This window comes from Euphorbia lathyris, chromosome 8 (assembly GCF_963576675.1).
Source record: "Euphorbia lathyris chromosome 8, ddEupLath1.1, whole genome shotgun sequence".
NCBI lineage: Eukaryota > Viridiplantae > Streptophyta > Magnoliopsida > Malpighiales > Euphorbiaceae > Euphorbia > Euphorbia lathyris.
In genome coordinates, this window is record NC_088917.1 from 54,449,796 (window position 1) to 54,458,689 (window position 8,894).

An 8,894-nucleotide genomic window follows, 5' to 3' on the forward strand; every position below is an offset into this window, starting at 1 on the left:
AGAAAAGAAACGGCTCAATACATCATCTGTCCCAAAACTTGTCTACAAAGCTTGATTGGCCTCCTGAACTTTCAAAGTATCTCGATAGCCCTTTCAACTTGCTTAAAATGTTTCGAGCCCCCTCAACTTGTTTAAAATGTAGCCAATTAATCACTCAGTTGCAAAGAAGTAAGTTACATGTCGAACGTGTGTTGCACACGCCTTGAAATTTTATTACATAATTCACGAAATAGATTAAAGCATATTAAAAATGAAATCCTTACTTGCTCAACTGTAAAACATATCTTCTCTAATATTAGAGTCCCACACCCGACCTTACTTTCAGCAAGTTCAGATGGATTGGAACACTTAGAAAGTTCAAGGCGTCAATGAAGCTTTTTGGACATATTCATAGGGAGAGATAATGTATTACAACCATTAATTCTTATTATATTTTGTAACGTTACAATCTTTATTTCCCATATATATATATATAAAATATGGTGTTGGTTTTTTTTTTTGGTTCAAGTCGAGTTGAAAAAAGCCAAAATATACAAATAGAATCAGTAGTAAATTATTCTTTTGTTCGATATGTGGTTCTATTCTCGTAATTACTTCTACACATTCTTTGAGTTCGTCATTATTTCTGTTGTATCTCAGGAGACGATATTCAATTGCGACTAAATCTATTTAAGGAAACTGAAATAATCCCCATTCATCGTCAGTAATACAAGTTCATTTTCAAAACATACAAGGCAAATTATAGGAAATACAAATAAATCTAGGAATAGATAGAACATTAATTAAATTTTCAAAGTATCAATAGGCACAATCCCTTCATTGTAGCATTTATAGTGGATAGCAACGTAGTTTTTGACATTTGTGTACATTCTTGGTCTTTGCTCGTCCACCAAACCCTCCACCGGCCCAATTTCCATTTCAGGCTCTGGTTCATGGAAAAACACAACTGATATCCTCATCCTTTCTGCGTTTGTCACCACCCTATGCATTGGGCTTTTGAATATTCCATTACTCATTATCTACAATCAATTCAATGTATGAAGATTTGGTTATCATATTAATTATAAATATCCAAACTCAATTGGAACATATATACCTGCATTAGATCTCCAAGATTGACAACAAGGGCATCAGCAACTACTGGTACTCGAAGCCACTTGTCATTTACTAGAACTTGAAGACCTTCTGTTTCTTTGTCTTGTAAGAGAATTGTAATTCCTATTTTATCAGTGTGAGGTTTAACACCAAGAACCAAATCAGGCCTTAAACACCTGGGGTAAAAATTGAATCTTGCTTGCATTTGTGATCGTTCCCCAAATTGACCTGAAAAACTGTTTTCTTCCACATTTAATGACCTTGCCATGGCCTTGTACAGAATATCCATTACTGACTTCATCTTCTCTGCATATTCCTGCAATATGTCGCTGAAATACACACTCTTTTTCCATTATAAAGATCCAAAAAGCATAATCAATTCCTTGGAATTTGGAATATATACCTGAAATCATTTGGGTACTTTGGTCAAAGATTGAATCTTCTTTTATCTTGAGGAAGAACCTTGAGACATAGGCGATGATTCCAGTCAAGAACTTGATTTTCTGAAACTACTCTATCACTTCCATAGCCTTCAATTTCGTTGGCAGCTCGAGCATATTTTTGTTTTTCTTCAATTGGAAGATCAAAAAACTCATATGCAATCCCACGCACCTTATCAAGAAATGAACTAGAAATGCCATGTCCTACTACCTAAATCCCATTTAATATAGATTAGCGTGTACTTAGATAAGGTAAACTTGATCTAAAAGAGCAACATTGAACTATTTAATTTGTAGGATAAAATTAAAATTGAGATGAGAACATGGAAGCAGCCAGTTGAGGTGAGAGCAGATTTGAGTGTATTTGATGCGGACATCCGAACTGGCCACACTGATCGCGCGGACTCTAGCGGGTCTTCAAGAATCAAGCTCACAGAGGATGCACCTGGAAGGGCGGATCCCCAAGATATGCGAGCAAGGCGGATCTAGGAGTACGCCAGAAGGCGTATCCACATATGAGCATGGGCGGATCGCCAAGATTACTTCCTCAGGAAGTTGACCAACAGACAGTCTGACATTCCGTACCTGCGCCGTCGTACTCCTTGTCTGAGCAAACTATCCATTTTGCCCTTTGTCTTATGCCTTTTTGTAACCCTAATAAGGGTAGCGTCGGTCATTAGGGGATGTATTTATACCCTCATTTTGTAAGAATGGAACAACTTTTATCAATCAAATATCATTTCTCTTTGAGAATTAAGGTTTATACATTGTTATCGGGATTCACTCCTTCAAGTTAAGCTTGAGAAGAACATCTTTGTTGGTTTACGACTAAAACCCTCATTTCTCGCTTTCAATCCGTATCAGTTGGTATCAGAGCCAATCGTTTCCTGACCTGAAACTTCTTTTGGCAATGGTTCAACCCCGACAACCGCAAGATTCCATGGAAACCAGTGACCGGAGGTATGAGGAGCTAAGGGAGCACCTCGCGGAACAGATTCAGGCCAGCCATGAGCGGCAGAGACAGACCGATCAAAAGTTCCTGGAGTTAACCACCTCCCTGGAAAACTTCAAACTGGAGGTTCGGTCCTTAATCCAATCCGCAGCAGGAGGATCAACTCAGAGAAAGGAAGGAGCCCTTGAACAACCACGTCCACAAATGGGTCCTAGGGATCCTGAGGTAAGAAGGCCTGACTTTGTCCTTGTGCATAACGCTGATAGCGATAGTGATGATTTTGAGGATATTGGGGATAATGGTGCCTTTAGAAATATGAGGGGTGTTGGCCCGAATGATAACAGACGTGTGGGTATGGCTAGGGCAGAACCAGATCTAGGAAACTTTGACAGGGATGATGCCTTTAAGTTAAAAATAGACTTACCGTCTTTTGGTGGTGAACTGGATATAGAGGGGTTCTTAGATTGGTTATCGGAAGTTGAGCGCTTTTTTGAATATGCTGGGATTCCTGATGAGAGGAAAGTAAGGCTGGTGGCGTATCGCCTGAAGGGTGGCGCATCAGTTTGGTGGGATCAGATGAGGGAAGAAAGAAGAAGAGGGGGCAGAGATCCGATTAGATCTTGGCTACGAATGAAGGCGATGTTGAGGGAGCGGTTCTTACCGCCGGACTATGAGCAGTATATCTACAGCCCCTACAGAGGATGCTCTCAAGGTGCCCGAAGTGTCCATGAGTATACCTCAGAATTCTTAAGGCTATCGGCTAGGGCCAACTTGTCTGAAACTGAAAGCCAAAAGACCTCTAGGTACCTAGAAGGGTTGAGATACAACATCCAGGATCGTATTGGCACACAGATGGTGGTTCGAGTGCAAGATGCCAGGAATTTAGCCCTGAAGGCTGAATCTTAACTAAGCGGGCGAACCCGGAGATCCGTCGCTACTGAGTATACGCCTGGAGGAAGAGATAACGTGAAATCTTATGACAAAGGCAAGCAAGTGGCGAGTGCCAGTGGAGTCAGGGTTAACAGTGTGGGAAGAGGATCTGTTGGAGATACTAGGCCATACAAGGAGGTACCTACACCACCTAAGAGCAACAATCCATATGCGAGGCCCGCGCCTTTTAAATGTTTCAGGTGCAATGAACCAGGCCATAGATCCAACGAGTGTTCTAGGAGGAAGAGTGCTAACATGGTGGAAAGATGTGAAGAAGACTATGAAGAAGGGGATGAAGTATATTGTGAACCCTTGGGAGAGGATGATGATGAGGCGGATGAAGGGAGATACGCCATTCATGTGGTTAGACACTTATTAGTCTCCAGCCGATTAGAGGGCGATCAGAGGCATCAACTATTCCGGACTCGTTGCCTTGTGAACAAAGGGCGATACAACGTAATCATTGATAGTGGTAGTCAGGAGAACATTGTGAGTAGCAGCGCCGTTCGGAAGTTTGGATTGCTGGCGGAGGCACATCCTGACCCCTACAGGGTTGGATGGATCAAGGATGTGGGTGAACTCAGAGTAAGCCAGAGATGTAAGGTACCTATTGAAATCGGCGAATATAAGGATGAAGTCTGTTGTGACGTGGTCGATATGGATGCCTGCCACCTACTATTGGGCAGACCCTGGCAGTTTGATAAGGACGCCATCCACGCCAGAAGAAGGAATACTTACAGATTTATAAAGGATGGGGTGAAGTTCGTACTCACACCCATGATGAGGGAATCAAAGGCCGATGAGAAGTCCACCTTGGTAGTATGTCCCACACACAAGTCATTCGTCAACGAATGCGAAGAGATCCAGATGGTATATGTGGTCATGATAAAGGCGAATCACGAATCAGCACAAAAGAGCAAGAGGGAAATGCCAACTGAAGTGATCCGCCTACTTGGCGAGTATCAAGATCTGTTCCCGGAAGAGCTACCCAGTGGGTTACCACCTTTGAGGGACATCCAACATCATATCGATCTTGTGCCTGGGGCTAGCTTACCAAACCTCCCACACTATCGAATGAGTCCGAAGGAGAACGACATCATGAGACAGAAAGTGGAGGAACTCATCGAGATGGGATACGTTAGGGAGAGTATGAGTCCTTGCGCCGTTCCAGCTTTACTTACGCCGAAGAAGGATGGGTCTTGGCGGATGTGTGTTGATAGTAGGGCCATCAACAAGATCACCATCAAGTACAAGTTTCCCATTCCAAGGTTGGATGATATGCTAGACCAGCTTGGCGGATCTAAAGTCTTCTCCAAGATTGATCTTAGGAGCGGTTATCACCAGATACGTATTCGAGCTGGGGATGAATGGAAGACTGCTTTCAAGACTAGGGATGGATTGTATGAGTGGTTAGTGATGCCATTTGGGATGACCAATGCCCCTAGTACTTTTATGAGGCTAATGAATCAGGTGCTTCGCCCGGTGATTGGGAAGTTCGTAGTTGTGTATTTTGATGATATTTTGATTCATAGCCAGACCTTGGCGGATCATGAGAAGCACTTGCAGACAGTATTTGATCTGTTAAGGAAACACCAGCTATTCGCCAACACCAAGAAGTGTGACTTTGTCATGGAAAGTTTGGTTTTCCTTGGATTCGTGGTTAGTGGCGACGGTGTCCAAGTGGATGGAGAGAAGGTGAGAGCCATCCGAGAATGGCCGACTCCGAGGAATATGGGGGACATCAGGAGTTTTCATGGGCTAGCAACATTTTATCGAAGATTCATTAAGAACTTCAGTTCCATAGTGGCCCCATTGACAGAATGTTTGAAGAAAGGAAAGGGGTTCGAGTGGGCGGACGCCCAAGAAGAGAGCTTCGCCTTGATCAAGGAAAATCTGAGTACAGCGCCAGTGCTGGCGTATCCTGATTTTGATAAACTGTTTGAAGTTGAGTGTGATGCCAGTGGAATTGGGATTGGTGGTGTTTTGATGCAAGAGAAAAGGCCCATTGCGTACTTCAGTGAGAAGCTATGTGACGCACGGCAAAAGTGGGCAACGTATGATCAAGAATTTTATGCCATAGTGAGGGCATTGAAAGTATGGGAGCATTACTTAGTGGGGAAAGAATTCATCCTCTACACTGACCATCAGGCCCTCAAGTATCTAGGAAGTCAGAAGCAACTTCGAAGCTCCATGCATGCCCGATGGTCCGCCTTCATAGATAAGTTCCCCTATAAGCTTATCCATAAGGCGGGAAAACAAAACGTAGTGGCGGACGCCTTGAGTCGGAGGGTTGCACTAATAAAAATCGTCAATCTGGAGACCGACTGCTTCGAACATATCAGAGGAGAGTACCTGGCGGATCCCGATTTCGGTAGCATTTGGGAGAAATGTAAAACCCAGCATGGAGATGGAGCGTATCACATCACGGATGAGTATCTAATGAGGGGTAACCAACTTTGTTTACCTTGCACTTCCATCCGCGAAAAAGTTATCCGCGATCTGCATGGCGGATCCCTAGGGGGACATTTTAGGCGAAACAAGACCTATGAAGCAGTAAGTTCCCGTTATTTCTGGCCCAAGATGAGGAGAGATGTGGCGTACCTAGTAGAACGATGCTATATCTGAAAGACCGCCAAGGGACACCCCACTAATGCTGGTTTGCAACTACCACTACCTGTACCAAAAACTATATGGGAGGATCTGTCCATGGATTTTGTCCTAGGGTTACCCAGAACTCAGAGGGGCATGGATTCCATCTTTGTGGTTGTTGACCGATTCTCAAAAATGGCACACTTCATACCATGCCGAAAAACCAATGATGCATTGGCAACTGCTAAACTGTTCTTCAAGGAGGTCGTCAGACTACATGGCGTACCAAAGAGTATTGTCTCAGATCGTGACACGAAGTTTCTGAGTCACTTCTGGCGGACCTTGTGGGCTCTTTTTGATACTTCTCTGAAGTTTAGTACCACTGCCCACCCTCAGACAGACGGACAGACAGAAGCGGTCAATAGAACTCTGGGAAACTTACTGCGTAGAAAGTGCAAGGATAAGCCCCGGATGTGGGATGTGGTTCTAGCCCAAGCTGAGTTCGCCTACAACGGCTCTGTACATTCGGGAACCAGGAGATCACCATTTGAGGTAGTATACACAAAGACCCCAAACCATGCCCTTGATATAGCATACCTTCCAAAGGGAAATGTGACTGCCAACCAGCTGGCCCAGGACTATATGCAGATGCACCAAGAGGTAAGGGAGACTCTTGAGGATAGAAATCAGAAGTTAAAGGCTAAAGCGGATGAGCACCGCAGGGACCTACAGTTTGAAGTTGGAGATGAGGTCATGGTATATTTGGGCAAGGAGAGGCTCGCCAACACCGCAAGCAGCAAACTTCGGCCTAGGAGGTATGGGCCATATAAAATCACCAAAAAGATCAACGCCAATGCCTATCATATAGCATTGCCAAACTGGCTTGGCAAAGTCTCACCAGCGTTCAACATCCGTGACCTTAGCCCATGGAAATCGGATGGTCCTTTAGAGCTCAACAAAAATGAATCAGTGCCGGACTCTTTTAAAGAAGGAGAGAATGATGCGGACATCCGAACTGGCCACACTGATCGCGCGGACTCTAGCGGGTCTTCAAGAATCAAGCTCACAGAGGATGCACCTGGAAGGGCGGATCCCCAAGACATGCGAGCAAGGCGAATCTAGGAGTACGCCAGAAGGCGTATCCACATATGAGCATGGGCGGATCGCCAAGATTACTTCGTCAGGAAGTCGACCAACAGACAGTCTGACATTCCGTACCTGCGCCGTCGTACTCCTTGTCTGAGCAGACTATCCATTTTGCCCTTTGTCTTATGCCTTTTTGTAACCCTAATAAGGGTAGCGTCGGTCATTAGGGGATGTATTTATACCCTCATTTTGTAAGAATGGAACAACTTTTATCAATCAAATATCATTTCTCTTTGAGAATTAAGGTTTATACCTTGTTATCGGGATTCACTCCGTCAAGTTAAGCTTGAGAAGAACATCTTTGTTGGTTTACGACTAAAACCCTCATTTCTCGCTTTCAATCTGTATCAGTATTGATTACTTGAGGCGAAGATTGGGAGAAGAGGCTGATATCGATGACTGGAAATGAAGTTGATGATGAGTATGAGGACATATCTGCAGGTGCATAACTACATCCATCCACTACATACTCCGGAGGTGGTTGATCACCGGCCACCGACATCTCTTGCACAGATTTGGATATAAATAACTTGTTTTCGGAAACCTGAGACATAGTGAGGAAATTATGACAAAAAGCAGAACAATGGAGTAAAGGATCTGATCTACATAGTGATATATCAGGCCATGTCTTAAAAAGTCTTTCTCAAACCCCACTAGTTTTGCGGGAAAATAGTACTAATTTAAAAGGCAGCGATTTCACGTGCTCCACTTATATTACTACGAAAATATTAATTTAAAAGGCACACACCATGTCAGAGTCTTATATGGTGTGCCATAACCAATAAAAATGTAACTTGAACATTGCTAGTCTCTGAAGATTGAAGTGGAAACCCATTAGGCAACAGATTTGTTGGGATTATACAAAAAGCTTTTCTCTATCTTAATTGCCAAGGGAAAGCATTAATTGGAAAATTAGATTAAGATCAAAACAATATATAAGAGCACCTCTAGTGGGTGTTACAAGTTTGTCACTTGTAACACCCAACCACTAGAGGGGTAGTCACTTGCTTGTTACAAAATGTAGTAAGTTACTACATTTTGTAACAAAGAAAAGGACAACAAAAAATATTATTAAAAGATTTTTCTCTTCTTTTAAGAGTAATTTTTTTTTTATTTGTCAATTGTTTTTAGTCCTTCAAATTTTAATTGTTTTTTTTTATTGATTTATGAATAATAAGTATTCAATTAATGATTAAATTTTAGAAAATAATAATAAATATTGAATTAATTACTAAATAAGGTTCGTTTGAGTGGTAAAACGTTTCAAAGCTAGGTCTCGAGTTCGAGTCCTAATATACGAAAAAAAAAATTAATCGGACAGTTTATCAAAAAAAATATTGAATTAATTATTTTATTGGACATATAGTTTTTATGAAATTATTAATAAGTAATTAAATTAATTATTTTATTGGTTAAAAAATTAGTAATTATATATTAATTGAGATAGTGTATAGTGTTTATAATAAGTGGACCCTACTAAATTTTGAAGTAACAAAGAGTTATAGTGGAGTGTTTTTTGCGGGTGTTTTCTATGCTTAGGTGGCACCCAATTGTAACAAACCTTTGTTACAACCACTAAACATGCTCTAAGGGATTCATCAAAACAGGTTTAGTCCAAATTGTTAATAAATTGAGATTTTGGAATCATGACAATCTTAGATCATCCATACCAAATTGGACTACTTTTTTTCCAAAATGACAATAGTTGTTAAAAAAACTTTCCAACCTCTATCAATGACGTT

The 8,894-nt window shown here is 42.0% G+C and overlaps 1 pseudogene; it reads right to left on the bottom strand.

Moving 5' to 3' along the window:
* Positions 1-782: 782 nt before the first annotated feature.
* LOC136202269 (protein SRG1-like) lies at positions 783-7,705 on the bottom strand (annotated as a pseudogene).
* Between the last annotated feature and the right edge of the window lie 1,189 nt (positions 7,706-8,894).